This window comes from Poromitra crassiceps (assembly GCF_964638095.1).
Source record: "Poromitra crassiceps genome assembly, chromosome: 21".
Taxonomy (NCBI): Eukaryota; Metazoa; Chordata; class Actinopteri; order Beryciformes; family Melamphaidae; genus Poromitra; species Poromitra crassiceps.
In genome coordinates, this window is record NC_139638.1 from 16447610 (window position 1) to 16462362 (window position 14753).

The window sequence follows — 14753 nt, forward strand, 5'->3', positions numbered from 1 at the left end:
AGACTCAAAGGCTCGGTCACCTTTGGTTTGGAGCCTGGTGCGAGGAACAACTAATAAGCTCTGGTCAGCAGACCTCAGTGACCTGCTAGGAACGTGAGAGTGGAGCAGATCACGCAGATATGCAGGTGCTTGACCATGCAGGGCTCTATAAGTGAGCAGAAGAACTTTCAACTGGATCCTGAGAGTAACTGGCAGCCAGTGTAAGGAGGCCAAGACCGGAGTAATGTGACAGTATTTACTCGACTTGGTCAGTAACCTGGCCGCGGCATTTTGGATCAGTTGGAGGCGGTCCAGAGAAGATTTAGCAAGGCCCGTAAAAAGAGTTACAATAATCAAGCCTCGACGAAACAAAAGCATGAATGAGCATTTCCAGCTCAGAGAGAGATACAACAGACCTGAGCTTTGCAATATTTCTAAGATGGAAAAAAGATGTACGGGACAGAGACTTGATGTGCTTGTCAAAAAGCATGGCCTGATCAAAGAGAACACCAAGATGTTTCATGTTAGAGCGTACATTAGGATTAAGGGACTCAATACAGTTAGCCACCAAGGTCTGGACTCAGGCAAAGAAGCTTCCTCCTCGTATGCTGCTATCTTCTTTCAAACAGCCCAAATATCTCAACAGCCGCAGTCGCTAGCGCGGCGATCCTCAACGTCCGGACTCCGGTCCGCATCCGGACCAAGACGCTGTCCTATCCGGACCGAGCCCTATAACCTACAAATCATTGATAACTTACATTTTGACCGACCGTTTCCATTTTAACCGGCACATGCTTTATAGTCTTTACGGTACTACTGGTTTATCTGCCAGGAAGCTCACAGACCAATGCATGCGCTGTAAATCATCACACGTGATGCTACTCAGCCAATCAAATAAGCAAATCCTTTCTCTCTGTTGCTTCGTTCTCAGTGGTGCTGCGAGAGTGTGACCCACGGACGGAGGGGAGGCGAGAGATAGTAATTTCACATGGTGTGCTCAAAAGAAACCACTCTTACATGTCCATTCATTGTTCTTATGGGCAGATCAAAACCAGTATGTCTCGTGTGAAGTGCGGTGCGATCCTGACCGGTCTATGGAAGCGCCACACATGAGCAAACACACATACAGACACCAGGGCACACTCACTGCCCAACGCAACAGCATGCGAGGTTTGCATTGCAAGTGCATTGATCCACAGACAGACAGACAGACAGACAGATAGACAGACAGATAGAGAGCTCACTTCTCTCAAGAGAAAAGGTTGTTTGTTGGCTGAGTGTGTTAAATGTGAAATGGAGTGAAGAAAATGGAAAACTTATTTCTCTTAAATTAAAGCACTTCATTTTAAGATGCACATTTTTCCAAAGCACTCTGTTGTATGTTCTTTTTAAATACATTATTTTACTTGAAATGAGAAAAGAAAATGTATTTATTATAGGCTAGTTATGTATAATTAATCCAGTTAAATATGAAAACTGTAAATAAGCATTGTTGTTGTTTATTTTGATTTAACAGTCAGTTGTTGACTACATCCAGACGTAGGCTACCATTAGGCTACTTCAATGAGTTCAATGGCACTGAATCATAGCGCAAGCTACGTTACAATGTTCCGGACCTTTGCTTGAGGACATTTTCTCTAACTGGACCTCTTTGAATTTTAATTGAGTGCCCCTGCGCTAGCGTATTAGTTCACCAACGCTGTCAGCTTTTGGACATCAGACATTTCCATACAGTGACACGGGAACTGTATCATGGAACGGTTTACTGACAAACGCCTTAGCTCAATTAGCTTCACAGCTAACGAAACCGTTCATCTGAGTCCATAGATGAGCTTCTTCCTCTCTCTGTGCTAAACGGAGCCTCGGCTCCACTTTATATATCCGTGATAATATCATCCATACATACCGAGTCTTCTGTTGATCAATTACAGTTGCAAACTATACCAATGAAAGGGGAAAACATCGGTAAGGTAGACGGTACCTCGCTCAAGAATATTTGCACACACTGGCCGCCATCTTCTCAAACGTTTCTTACCTGTGTTTTTGTAGCGAATATAAGAAGTTCCGGCGGGGTTTTTCAAAGTAAAAGAACGATTCTGTACAATTATATAGGAGACAGGGGCGATTGAAAAATGATTCCCCCCCCCCACATTAAACAAAAAAACTAAGCATTTAAATGAAGCTATACAATACAAATGTTTCTGTATGACAATAACTGTTTCAATAACATTGATAACGTTCTTCTCAGTATAAAAGCTGTTCACTGGAGTGCATAGCCTTTACAAATTGGACAGTGGACAGGTCTGTGTTCAAAGTGGGAGCTTGCCAAACATATGCACACGCTCGGGTAGACCCCCTCTATCACATCAGACTCTCAGCTAACCTCGGGAAGAGTAAAAAAAAACATGGCAGGCCATCAAACCCACCTAGACGTCACTCATAGTCATTTTTGCACAAATATTGGACACTGCAGGCCCGCGGGAAGTAGGGGTGCTGCAGGTGCTGCAGCACTCCCTAGATTTTTTCCACAAAAAAAAAAAAAAAAAAAAAAAAAAAAAAAACTTTTTTTTTTACAAATGTAATTAAAAATATTTTGCAGTGCACTATGTTCCTTTCTTGTTTAAGAATGTTTCGGGAAATGAAAATGTAGCCTATTTAAATAGAATTATCAACAATAACAATCAAGGAAGTTACATGCTTGTAGGCTATAGAGAAGAAGAAGCGCGCATGTTGTGTTGAACCAACCAACAACCAATACGAATTGTTTAATCTGGCAATAAAGAAATGTGAACTTGACATGCTATTTTAATAGCCTACTCAAAAATGCACCTCCCACTATACAGCAAAGAGAGGAGTCAATGTTTCTTGATATATGCCATTCAGATCAGAATAATTAGTCTAGTCATTAAGTTTGCTGATAATATTTCTATCATGTTAAGTCTGTGTCATGTTAACTGGTGTATTCAGAGCAAATAGGGAGATATAGAGCATTATCATCATGCTATATATCTCCCTCTTTGCTCTGAATGAGTGAGAAAAGGAGAAAATACTGAATAATTACATCACAATAGTATCCTAATGTTAATTTAAAATGAGATATTCCTCTAAATATGGCAAAAAAATGTAAAAAGAAAACGTCCCTTCCTCCCAGCACCCCCTGCTTAAAATGACTTCCAGCGGCCCTGTTGGACACTGTACCCACCTGTGACGAAAGTGGCAGCACAAACGATAAATGCATAGATATTTGACATTGATATAGCCTATGATATATGTTTATTGTTTTAATCTGCAAACTAAACATTTTTCTATGCCTTTTAAAAACATGAATTACGCCACTTTTACTCTGAAGGCTGAAGGTCTAAACCGGAAGTCATATTCGCTTAGAGGTCCTTGATATTTCTCATATCAAGGACCCCTAATTTAGTCCACATAGCACCACAGACCCCATTTGATGAGATTGTGTCTCTTGGGAGCAAATCTGAGAATATTTTTTTAATGTTGTTATTGTTCTGATTTTGATATCTACATTCCAAATTGTAGAGATACGGAGAAACTATGTACAAAATCTACATTCTCTAATTGTGTTCACTTCTTGTAAATGAAACAATGGCAAAGTTGAACAATTCATTAATTTGCTGTGGCTCCCCTGAAACCCCCTCAAGGACCCCTGGGGGTCGCCAGACCCCATGTTGAGAACCACTGGCCTAGAGAGCTGCATATTCAGAATGGATAAACTGCTAGAAGACAACATCTGGGACTTTTATTCAACAAGTTAAATAACCTCTTCTGCTGTCACAGGTGTTTAGTCTGTGAGCCTTTTATGACATCATGGATAGCAAGAAGCCGTCAACATTTGGAGGTTTCCCATGGGGTTTCCATGAGTACACAAAACAAATCATCACTGATCATTTGGCTGAGTACAAACTCCCCAACGATAACGACACAGATCTGATCTCATGCAGATTTTATTCTCCATCTCATGCCAACTTCTGTCCACATCAGCTTAACGATGGAAAGCCCGGCCTAACCCCCTTGGCACATATATACAACACTGCTTTTCCACCACTGTTTAACTTGCAACAAGTGTGTGTGTGTGTGTGTGGTGGGGGGGGGGGGGGGGGGGGGGGGGGTGTATGCATGTGAAATATCACTTTTGGTTTTTCAAAATACTGCAAAAAATCTTTTAAGCAGTGATGTCTAAATAGAAGGATCCGAGTACATTACGATTTTTGATATCGGTGTACAAAAATGATCAAATGCAGACTATGCAGTTATCATTTGACTGGAAAGGTTTCCATACTACTTGTGTTATTTTGGTCGATACCACACACACACACACACACACACACACACACACACACACACACAAGTTATGTGGTAACAATAAGAGGATTAAACAAATTCAAGTTGTTGTTTTTTATAGGCTATTAAAAAAAGTGTACAAGGGAGGACAAAAATGGTGTCCAAAAACCACCCTTTTTGCATGGCGATTTCTGTGTTAATATGCATCATTTTCAACCAGTATAGCATATTGTTTCTACTATACTATCTAAAATTAATATTTGATTAAAAATATATATTTTTATATGAGATCATGTTTTTGGTTTAATTCTAGGGATTCTTTGAATCATAATTTATGATTCATAAATATCTCTTAAGTTCTGTTTTGAGAAGATTTTATTGCGTATATACGAGTTAAGGTTCATTGCGTGTACTTTGTAATGTAGCACTACACTTCACAACACAACAGGGTTGTAAGAACAACCATCATTTCACCAAACCAACAATTTTGTTAGAAGCAGTTACATACTGATCAATTCATATTTTCATAAATCACCATTGTCAGATTTGATCATTCACAAAATGAATTTAAAGGTAATTACTGTGAATATTACAATTGAAATGTAATCTAAATGGCTTTACTTTTATATAATAGTGTGAGATATCCAATCAGATTTTTAGTGTGCACTGCACGCTTTACTTCACATACATCACTTCACAAGACAACAGCCTTCACAGTTTCCCAATATTATGAAGAGTGTACAATTAGCTGGACAGTTGACTAGTCAACCTATATTATGATTTGTTTCATGTTAAATTGGGGGAAAATTAGCATATATTTTTAATTGTTTCATGTTAAATCAGTGACACTTAGCCTTCATTTTATTTTAACATCTTTATTTGGATATGGCAACATACGTACTCGAATATTGTTTGTTGAATTCACTGACAGAAGCCAAAACAGCTCAAGACCCAAGACAGCCAATCACAGCTTCCTGAAACCTGACATCATCCATAGCAAGGGGGTCAACCCCGCCCTTTCTCTTAGCTTAAGAGTTCTCCCAATTCCTTAGTAAATGTTGGTCTCAGCAGCTTTGTGAGTAGGTTTTAAAAGGAAACTCCTAGCTAGGAACTTTTAATGCAATTTAGGAGTCATCCTAGTGGTAAGATCAAATGTTTTGTGAATACAGGCCCAGATATTAAGATTTTTGGTTGCCTGTGTGGATGGAACACCAGATTATGATGAAAATCAAACACTATTGAATTCAAATTCAAGCCTATTCATAACCTTGAAAACATGACGGTTAAAATCAAGCATTTTCCAAACTTTCAAGACCTTGTACGAACCCTGTAAATAAACAGAAGAGCACAACAAAGCACAAAAACATCCACATAGATACATACATAAACACTCAAATCCCCCCTCCACCACAGATAGCAATTAACAGAGTTCCCACACATGTTGTTCATGGATACAATTTAAAAACTTTTCCATGACTTTTCAAGGATTTATAATAGAATTTCCATGTAATGTGAGGCGGTTACTCTGAATCAATACCAGAAATTATTACCTAGGACAAATAGGACACATCTGCTCTTTATATGGGTTTTCAGTGCTTTAGTGTCACTGCATCATGGAAGCTATTGAACTAAAACAGGAATTTTCCATAAAGATATTAATATAAAATACAAGCAGCACTAAAATCAACACATAATAGAGCTACTATGTTATGTCAACAGCTACAGAGAATACATTTGCCATTATGTTACATTACGTGGAAGGTTATCCACAGGTTTACTGTAACAATTTCATTACACACAACTAAAGTTCATGACTTTTCCTAAACTTTCAAGGATTTTACCCACCTGTGTGGACTAACATGTGTGTCTTCAAGTTTCCTTTCTGACCAAAACCTTTACCACAGACTGAGCAATCAAATTGTTTATCTCCTGTGTGGACTATCATGTGTGTCTTCAAGTTTGATTTTTGACCAAAACCTTTACCACAGACTGAGCAATTAAATTGTTTATCTCCTGTGTGGACTATTATGTGTTGCTTCAAGTTTCTTTTATGACCAAAACCTTTACCACAGAATGAGCAATTAAATTGTTTATCTCCTGTGTGGATTATCATGTGTTTCTTCAAGTTTCCTTCATGACCAAAACATTTACCACAGACTGAGCAATTCAATTGTTTATCTCCTGTGTGGACTATCATGTGTTTCTTCAAGGTTACTTTATAACCAAAACCTTTACCACAGACTGAGCAATTAAATTGTTTATCTCTTGTGTGGATTATCATGTGTTGGTTCAAGTTTCCTTTTTGACCAAAACCTTTACCACAGACTGAGCAATTCAATTGTTTATCTCCTGTGTGGATTATCATGTGTCTCTTCAAGTATGATTCATAACCAAAACCTTTACCACAGACTGAGCAATTCAATTGTTTATCTCCTGTGTGGACTGTCATGTGTGTCTTCAAGTGTGCTTCATTACCAAAACCTTTACCACAGACTGAGCAATTAAATTGTTTATCTCTTGTGTGGATTATCATGTGTTGGTTCAAGTTTCCTTTCTGACCAAAACCTTTACCACAGAATGAGCAATCAAATTGTTTATCTCCTGTGTGGACTATCATGTGTGTCTTCAAGTTTGATTTTTGACCAAAACCTTTACCACAGACTGAGCAATTAAATTGTTTATCTCCTGTGTGGACTATCATGTGTTGCTTCAAGTTTATTTTATGACCAAAACCTTTACCACAGAATGAGCAATTAAATTGTTTATCTCCTGTGTGGATTATCATGTGTTTCTTCAAGTTTCCTTCATGACCAAAACATTTACCACAGACTGAGCAATTAAATTGTTTATCTCTTGTGTGGACTATCATGTGTTTCTTCAAGGTTACTTTATAACCAAAACCTTTACCACAGACTGAGCAATTAAATTGTTTATCTCTTGTGTGGATTATCATGTGTTGGTTCAAGTTTGCTTTTTGACCAAAACCTTTACCACAGAATGAGCAATTAAATTGTTTATCTCCTGTGTGGATTATCATGTGTCTCTTCAAGTATGATTCATAACCAAAACCTTTACCACAGACTGAGCAATTCAATTGTTTATCTCCTGTGTGGACTGTCATGTGTGTCTTCAAGTGTGCTTCATTACCAAATCTTTTACCACAAACTGAGCAGCTGAAGTCATTCTTCCCAAGAACTTCACTGTTTTTCTGTGAGTATAAAGTTGACTGAGGTTCACTAGTTTGCATCCTTTCATCATCACGGTCTTCAGTCTCAGAAGAGTCTGAAGTCTTGTCATCACTAGTTGGTTGTGGATTACTAGCTGGATATAAGTGTATACGATATAAGTTCCTGGCTGGTTCTGATACTCCACAGTTCTCTCCATCAGCTTCTGTTTTCATCTGTTCAGTTGAGCAGCTGGCTAGAGGCTCTGCCTCTCTGTTCTCCTCAGTTTGGCTTTGATGAAGCTGTGAGGACTGAGGTTTCTCTTCCTCATCTTCACTCTTCAAAGTGACAACAATGAATGGGAACTTGATATCGGCCTCCTCCAGCCCTTGAAGCTGCTCTCCTTCCTGACTGACCCAGAGTTCCTCCTGTTCCTCTTTAATATGTGGGGGCTCTTGGTCCTCCTGAAGCTGCTCTCCCTCCTGACTGATCCAGAGTTCCTCCTGTTCCTCTTTAATGTCTGGGGGCTCTGGGTCCTCCTGAAGCTGCTCTCCTGACTGACTGACCCAGAGTTCCTCCTGTTCCTCTTTAATATGTGGGGGCTTTGGGTCCTCCTGAAGCTGCTCTCCCTCCTGACTGATCCAGAGTTCCTCCTGTTCCTCTTTAATGTGTGTGGGCTCTGGGTCCTCCTGGTGCAGACTGGGGCTCCACTCCTGCAGCTCAGGGGGAACTTCTTCTTTTATTACTAACAGCTGCTGGAAGTCTGGAGGTACTGTTACTCTGTGTAACCGCACTACAGGATTTAAAACAGTGTCCAACAGCTTTCGTTGTTGTTGCTCGATCGTTTTTGAACTTGAAGATTCTAGCCTGATATCAGACTGCATTGTTAAGTCGTTACACTCCATTTCCTTCTTCAGAAGCGATCAACTCAGTGGATTGGGGAGATCTGAAGGTAAAGCAAGTACATTTTATTTGTATAGCACTTCTCACAGAGAAAACTCACAAAGTGCTTCACAGGATTAGAATACAAAAACAACCAAACAATCAATAAATACAGGTAACAGTAAACACACAGGACTACCGGAAACAGGCAATGAAAGAGGCTAGACAAAAGCCTGTCTAAACAGAAGCATTTTTAGCTGCCGTTTAAAAATGCCCACAGAGGACGCAGCTCTCAGGTCATGACGAAGAGCGTTCCACAACCTAGGAGCTACAGACTCAAAGGCTCGGTCACCTTTGGTTTGGAGCCTGGTGCGAGGAACAACTAATAAGCTCTGGTCAGCAGACCTCAGTGACCTGCTAGGAACGTGAGAGTGGAGCAGATCACGCAGATATGCAGGTGCTTGACCATGCAGGGCTCTATAAGTGAGCAGAAGAACTTTAAACTGGATCCTGAGAGTAACTGGCAGCCAGTGTAAGGAGGCCAAGACCGGAGTAATGTGACAGTATTTACTCGACTTGGTCAGTAACCTGGCCGCGCATTTTGGATCAGTTGGAGGCGGTCCAGAGAAGATTTAGCAAGGCCCGTTAAAAGAGTTACAATAATCAAGCCTCGACGAAACAAAAGCATGAATGAGCATTTCCAGCTCAGAGAGAGATACAACAGACCTGAGCTTTGCCATATTTCTAAGATGGAAAAAACATGTACGGGACAGAGACTTCCCAGCAAACATTTGGGGATTCGATCCTGCGGCGCACGCTTCGCAGTCCTGTGTCTTATCCATTAGGCCACGGAATTAGTTCCAAATACTACGGATTTGGTCATATATAGAGATACTTAACATTGAGAACTTGGCATTTTGACATGAGGTCCCTACTGGAAGTTGCATTGTCAGGCTAGCTGCCTCGCTAATTCTGTTTCATGATTTCAACCAGCGATGAGACAGGTATATTTATAACATTTGATAATGTAACCAACGTGACTTTAGCAGACAGCATAGCACATCCAAAACCCACAACACTGCGTTTAGTTACGGCAAGAGAAATGGGACAATACCACAGGATTCAGGAAGTTTGTGATAAATACAAGCCCATGATGTGCTTGTCAAAAAGCATGGCCTGATCAAAGAGAACACCAAGATGTTTCATGTTAGAGCGTACATTAGGATTAAGGGACTCAATACAGTTAGCCACCAAGGTCTGGACTCAGGCAAAGAAGCGTCCTCCTCGTATGCTGCTATCTTCTTTCAAACAGCCCAAATATCTCAACAGCCGCAGTCGCTAGCGTATTAGTTCACCAACGCTGTCAGGTTTTGGACATCAGACATTTCCATACAGTGACACGGGAACTGTATCATGGAACGGTTTACTGACAAACGCCTTAGCTCAATTAGCTTCACAGCTAACGAAACCGTTCATCTGAGTCCATAGGATGAGCTTCTTCCTCTCTCTGTGCTAAACGGAGCCTCGGCTCCACTTTATATATCCGTGATAATATCATCCATACATACCGAGTCTTCTGTTGATCAATTACAGTTGCAAACTATACCAATGAAAGGGGAAAACATCGGTAAGGTAGACGGTACCTCGCTCAACAATATTTACACACACTGGCCTCCATCTTCTCAAACGTTTATTCTTCTCCTTCCTCTTCCTCTTCCTCGTCCTCTTCTTCTTCTTGTTTAGAAGAGGAGGTTGGCATCCAGCTTTTTGGTGCATTACCGCCATCTTCTGGTCCGGAGTGTGGAACAAACAATCGATTTACAATCTAAATCCCCATTCTCTCTCTTTCTCTCTCTCGCTCTCTCTCTCTCTCTCACACACACACACACACACACACACACACACACACACACACACACACACACACACACACACACACACACACACACACACACACACACACACACACACACACACACACTTTTTAAACTCCTATGTAAGCTAGAACAGTGATTTTCAACCTTTCTCATATCAAACACCTCTAATTTAGTCCACATAGCACCACAGACCCCCATGTGATGAGATTCTGTCTCTTGGAAGCAAATCTGACAATATTTTTTATTGTTATTATAGTTCTGATTTTGATATCTACATTCCAAATTGTAGAGATACGGAGAAACTATGTACAAAATCTACATTCTCTAATTGTGTTCACTTCTTGTAAATGAAATAATGGCAAAGTTGAACAATTCATTAATTTGCTGTGGCTCCCCTGAAACCCCCTCAAGGACCCCTGGGGGTCGCCGGACCCCATGTTGAGAACCACTGGCCTAGAGAGCTGCATATTCTGAATGGATAAACTGCCAGACAACATCTGGGACTTTTATTCAACAGGTAAGCCTCTTCTGCTGTCGCAGGTGTTTAGTCTGTGAGCCTTTTATGACATCATGGATAGCAAGAAGCCATCAACATTTGGAGGTTTCCCATGAGGTTTCCATGAGTACACAAAACAAATCATCACTGATCATTTGGCTGAGTACAAACTCCCCAACGATAACAACACAGATCTGATCTCATGCAGATTTTATTCTCCATCTCATGCCAACTTCTGTCCACATCAGCTTAACGATGGAAAGCCGGCCTAATTTCACCCGCTTGACACATTATACAACACTGCTTTTCCACCACTGTTTATCTTGCAACAAGTGTGTGTGTGGGTGTGTGTGTGTGTGTGTGTGTGTGTGTGTGTGTGTATGTTCGGAGCACCCGAGTACATTAAGATTTTTGATATCGGTGTACAAAAATTATCAAATGCAGACTATGCAGTTATCATTTGACTGGAGAGGTTTCCATACTACTGGTGTTATTTTGGTCGTAACAATAAGAGGATCAAATAAATTAAAGTTGTTTTTTATATAGGCTATTAAAAAAAGTGTACAAGGGAGGACAAATGGTGTCCAAAAACCACCCTTTTTGCATGGCGATTTCTGTGTTAATATGCATCATTTTCATCCAGTATAGCATATTGTTTCCACTATACTATGCAAAATTAATATTTGATTGCAAATAAAAAAAAATAGAAATTAGATCATGTCTTTGGTTTAATTCTAGGGATTCTTTGAATCATAAATAACTCTTAAGTTCTGTTTTGAGATTTTATTGCGTATATACGCGTTAAGGTTCATTGCGTGTACTTTGTAATGTAGCACTACACTTCACAACACAGCAGGGTTGTAAGAACAACCATCATTTCACCAAACCAACAATTTTGTTAGAAGCAGTTACATACTGATCAATTCATATTTTCATAAATCACCATTGTCAGATTTGATCATTCACAAAATGAATTTAAAGGTAATTACTGTGAATATTACAATTGAAATGTAATCTAAATGGCTTTACTTTTATATAATAGTGTGAGATATCCAATCAGATTTTTAGTGTGCACTGCACGCTTTACTTCACATACATCACTTCACAAGACAACAGCCTTCACAGTTTCCCAATATTATGAAGAGTGTACAATTAGCTGGACAGTTGACTAGTCAACCTATATTATGATTTGTTTCATGTTAAATTGGGGGAAAATTAGCATATATTTTTAATTGTTTCATGTTAAATCAGTGACACTTAGCCTTCATTTTATTTTAACATCTTTATTTGGATATGGCAACATACGTACTCGAATATTGTTTGTTGAATTCACTGACAGAAGCCAAAACAGCTCAAGACCCAAGACAGCCAATCACAGCTTCCTGAAACCTGACATCATCCATAGCAAGGGGGTCAACCCCGCCCTTTCTCTTAGCTTAAGAGTTCTCCCAATTCCTTAGTAAATGTTGGTCTCAGCAGCTTTGTGAGTAGGTTTTAAAAGGAAACTCCTAGCTAGGAACTTTTAATGCAATTTAGGAGTCATCCTAGTGGTAAGATCAAATGTTTTGTGAATACAGGCCCAGATATTAAGATTTTTGGTTGCCTGTGTGGATGGAACACCAGATTATGATGAAAATCAAACACTATTGAATTCAAATTCAAGCCTATTCATAACCTTGAAAACATGACGGTTAAAATCAAGCATTTTCCAAACTTTCAAGACCTTGTACGAACCCTGTAAATAAACAGAAGAGCACAACAAAGCACAAAAACATCCACATAGATACATACATAAACACTCAAATCCCCCCTCCACCACAGATAGCAATTAACAGAGTTCCCACACATGTTGTTCATGGATACAATTTAAAAACTTTTCCATGACTTTTCAAGGATTTATAATAGAATTTCCATGTAATGTGAGGCGGTGACTCTGAATCAATACCAGAAATTATTACCTAGGACAAATAGGACACATCTGCTCTTTATATGGGTTTTCAGTGCTTTAGTGTCACTGCATCATGGAAGCTATTGAACTAAAACAGGAATTTTCCATAAAGATATTAATATAAAATACAAGCAGCACTAAAATCAACACATAATAGAGCTACTATGTTATGTCAACAGCTACAGAGAATACATTTGCCATTATGTTACATTACGTGGAAGGTTATCCACAGGTTTACTGTAACAATTTCATTACACACAACTAAAGTTCATGACTTTTCCTAAACTTTCAAGGATTTTACCCACCTGTGTGGACTAACATGTGTGTCTTCAAGTTTCCTTTCTGACCAAAACCTTTACCACAGACTGAGCAATCAAATTGTTTATCTCCTGTGTGGACTATCATGTGTGTCTTCAAGTTTGATTTTTGACCAAAACCTTTACCACAGACTGAGCAATTAAATTGTTTATCTCCTGTGTGGACTATCATGTGTTGCTTCAAGTGTGATTTTTGACCAAAACCTTTACCACAGAATGAGCAATTAAATTGTTTATCTCCTGTGTGGATTATCATGTGTTTCTTCAAGTTTCCTTCATGACCAAAACATTTACCACAGACTGAGCAATTAAATTGTTTATCTCCTGTGTGGACTATCATGTGTTTCTTCAAGGTTACTTTATAATCAAAACCTTTACCACAGACTGAGCAATTAAATTGTTTATCTCTTGTGTGGATTATCATGTGTTGGTTCAAGTTTGCTTTTTGACCAAAACCTTTACCACAGAATGAGCAATTAAATTGTTTATCTCCTGTGTGGATTATCATGTGTCTCTTCAAGTATGATTCATAACCAAAACCTTTACCACAGACTGAGCAATTCAATTGTTTATCTCCTGTGTGGACTGTCATGTGTGTCTTCAAGTGTGCTTCATTACCAAATCTTTTACCACAAACTGAGCAGCTGAAGTCATTCTTCCCAAGAACTTCACTGTTTTTCTGTGAGTATAAAGTTGACTGAGGTTCACTAGTTTGCATCCTTTCATCATCACGGTCTTCAGTCTCAGAAGAGTCTGAAGTCTTGTCATCACTAGTTGGTTGTGGATTACTAGCTGGATATAAGTGTATACGATATAAGTTCCTGGCTGGTTCTGATACTCCACAGTTCTCTCCATCAGCTTCTGTTTTCATCTGTTCAGTTGAGCAGCTGGCTAGAGGCTCTGCCTCTCTGTTCTCCTCAGTTTGGCTTTGATGAAGCTGTGAGGACTGAGGTTTCTCTTCCTCATCTTCACTCTTCAAAGTGACAACAATGAATGGGAACTTGATATCAGCCTCCTCCAGCCCTTGAAGCTGCTCTCCTTCCTGACTGACCCAGAGTTCCTCCTGTTCCTCTTTAATATGTGGGGGCTCTTGGTCCTCCTGAAGCTGCTCTCCCTCCTGACTGATCCAGAGTTCCTCCTGTTCCTCTTTAATGTCTGGGGGCTCTGGGTCCTCCTGAAGCTGCTCTCCTGACTGACTGACCCAGAGTTCCTCCTGTTCCTCTTTAATATGTGGGGGCTTTGGGTCCTCCTGAAGCTGCTCTCCCTCCTGACTGATCCAGAGTTCCTCCTGTTCCTCTTTAATGTGTGTGGGCTCTGGGTCCTCCTGGTGCAGACTGGGGCTCCACTCCTGCAGCTCAGGGGGAACTTCTTCTTTTATTACTAACAGCTGCTGGAAGTCTGGAGGTACTGTTACTCTGTGTAACCGCACTACAGGATTTAAAACAGTGTCCAACAGCTTTCGTTGTTGTTGCTCGATCGTTTTTGAACTTGAAGATTCTAGCCTGATATCAGACTGCATTGTTAAGTCGTTACACTCCATTTCCTTCTTCAGAAGCGATCAACTCAGTGGATTGGGGAGATCTGAAGGTAAAGCAAGTACATTTTATTTGTATAGCACTTCTCACAGAGAAAACTCACAAAGTGCTTCACAGGATTAGAATACAAAAACAACCAAACAATCAATAAATACAGGTAACAGTAAACACACAGGACTACCGGAAACAGGCAATGAAAGAGGCTAGACAAAAGCCTGTCTAAACAGAAGCATTTTTAGCTGCCGTTTAAAAA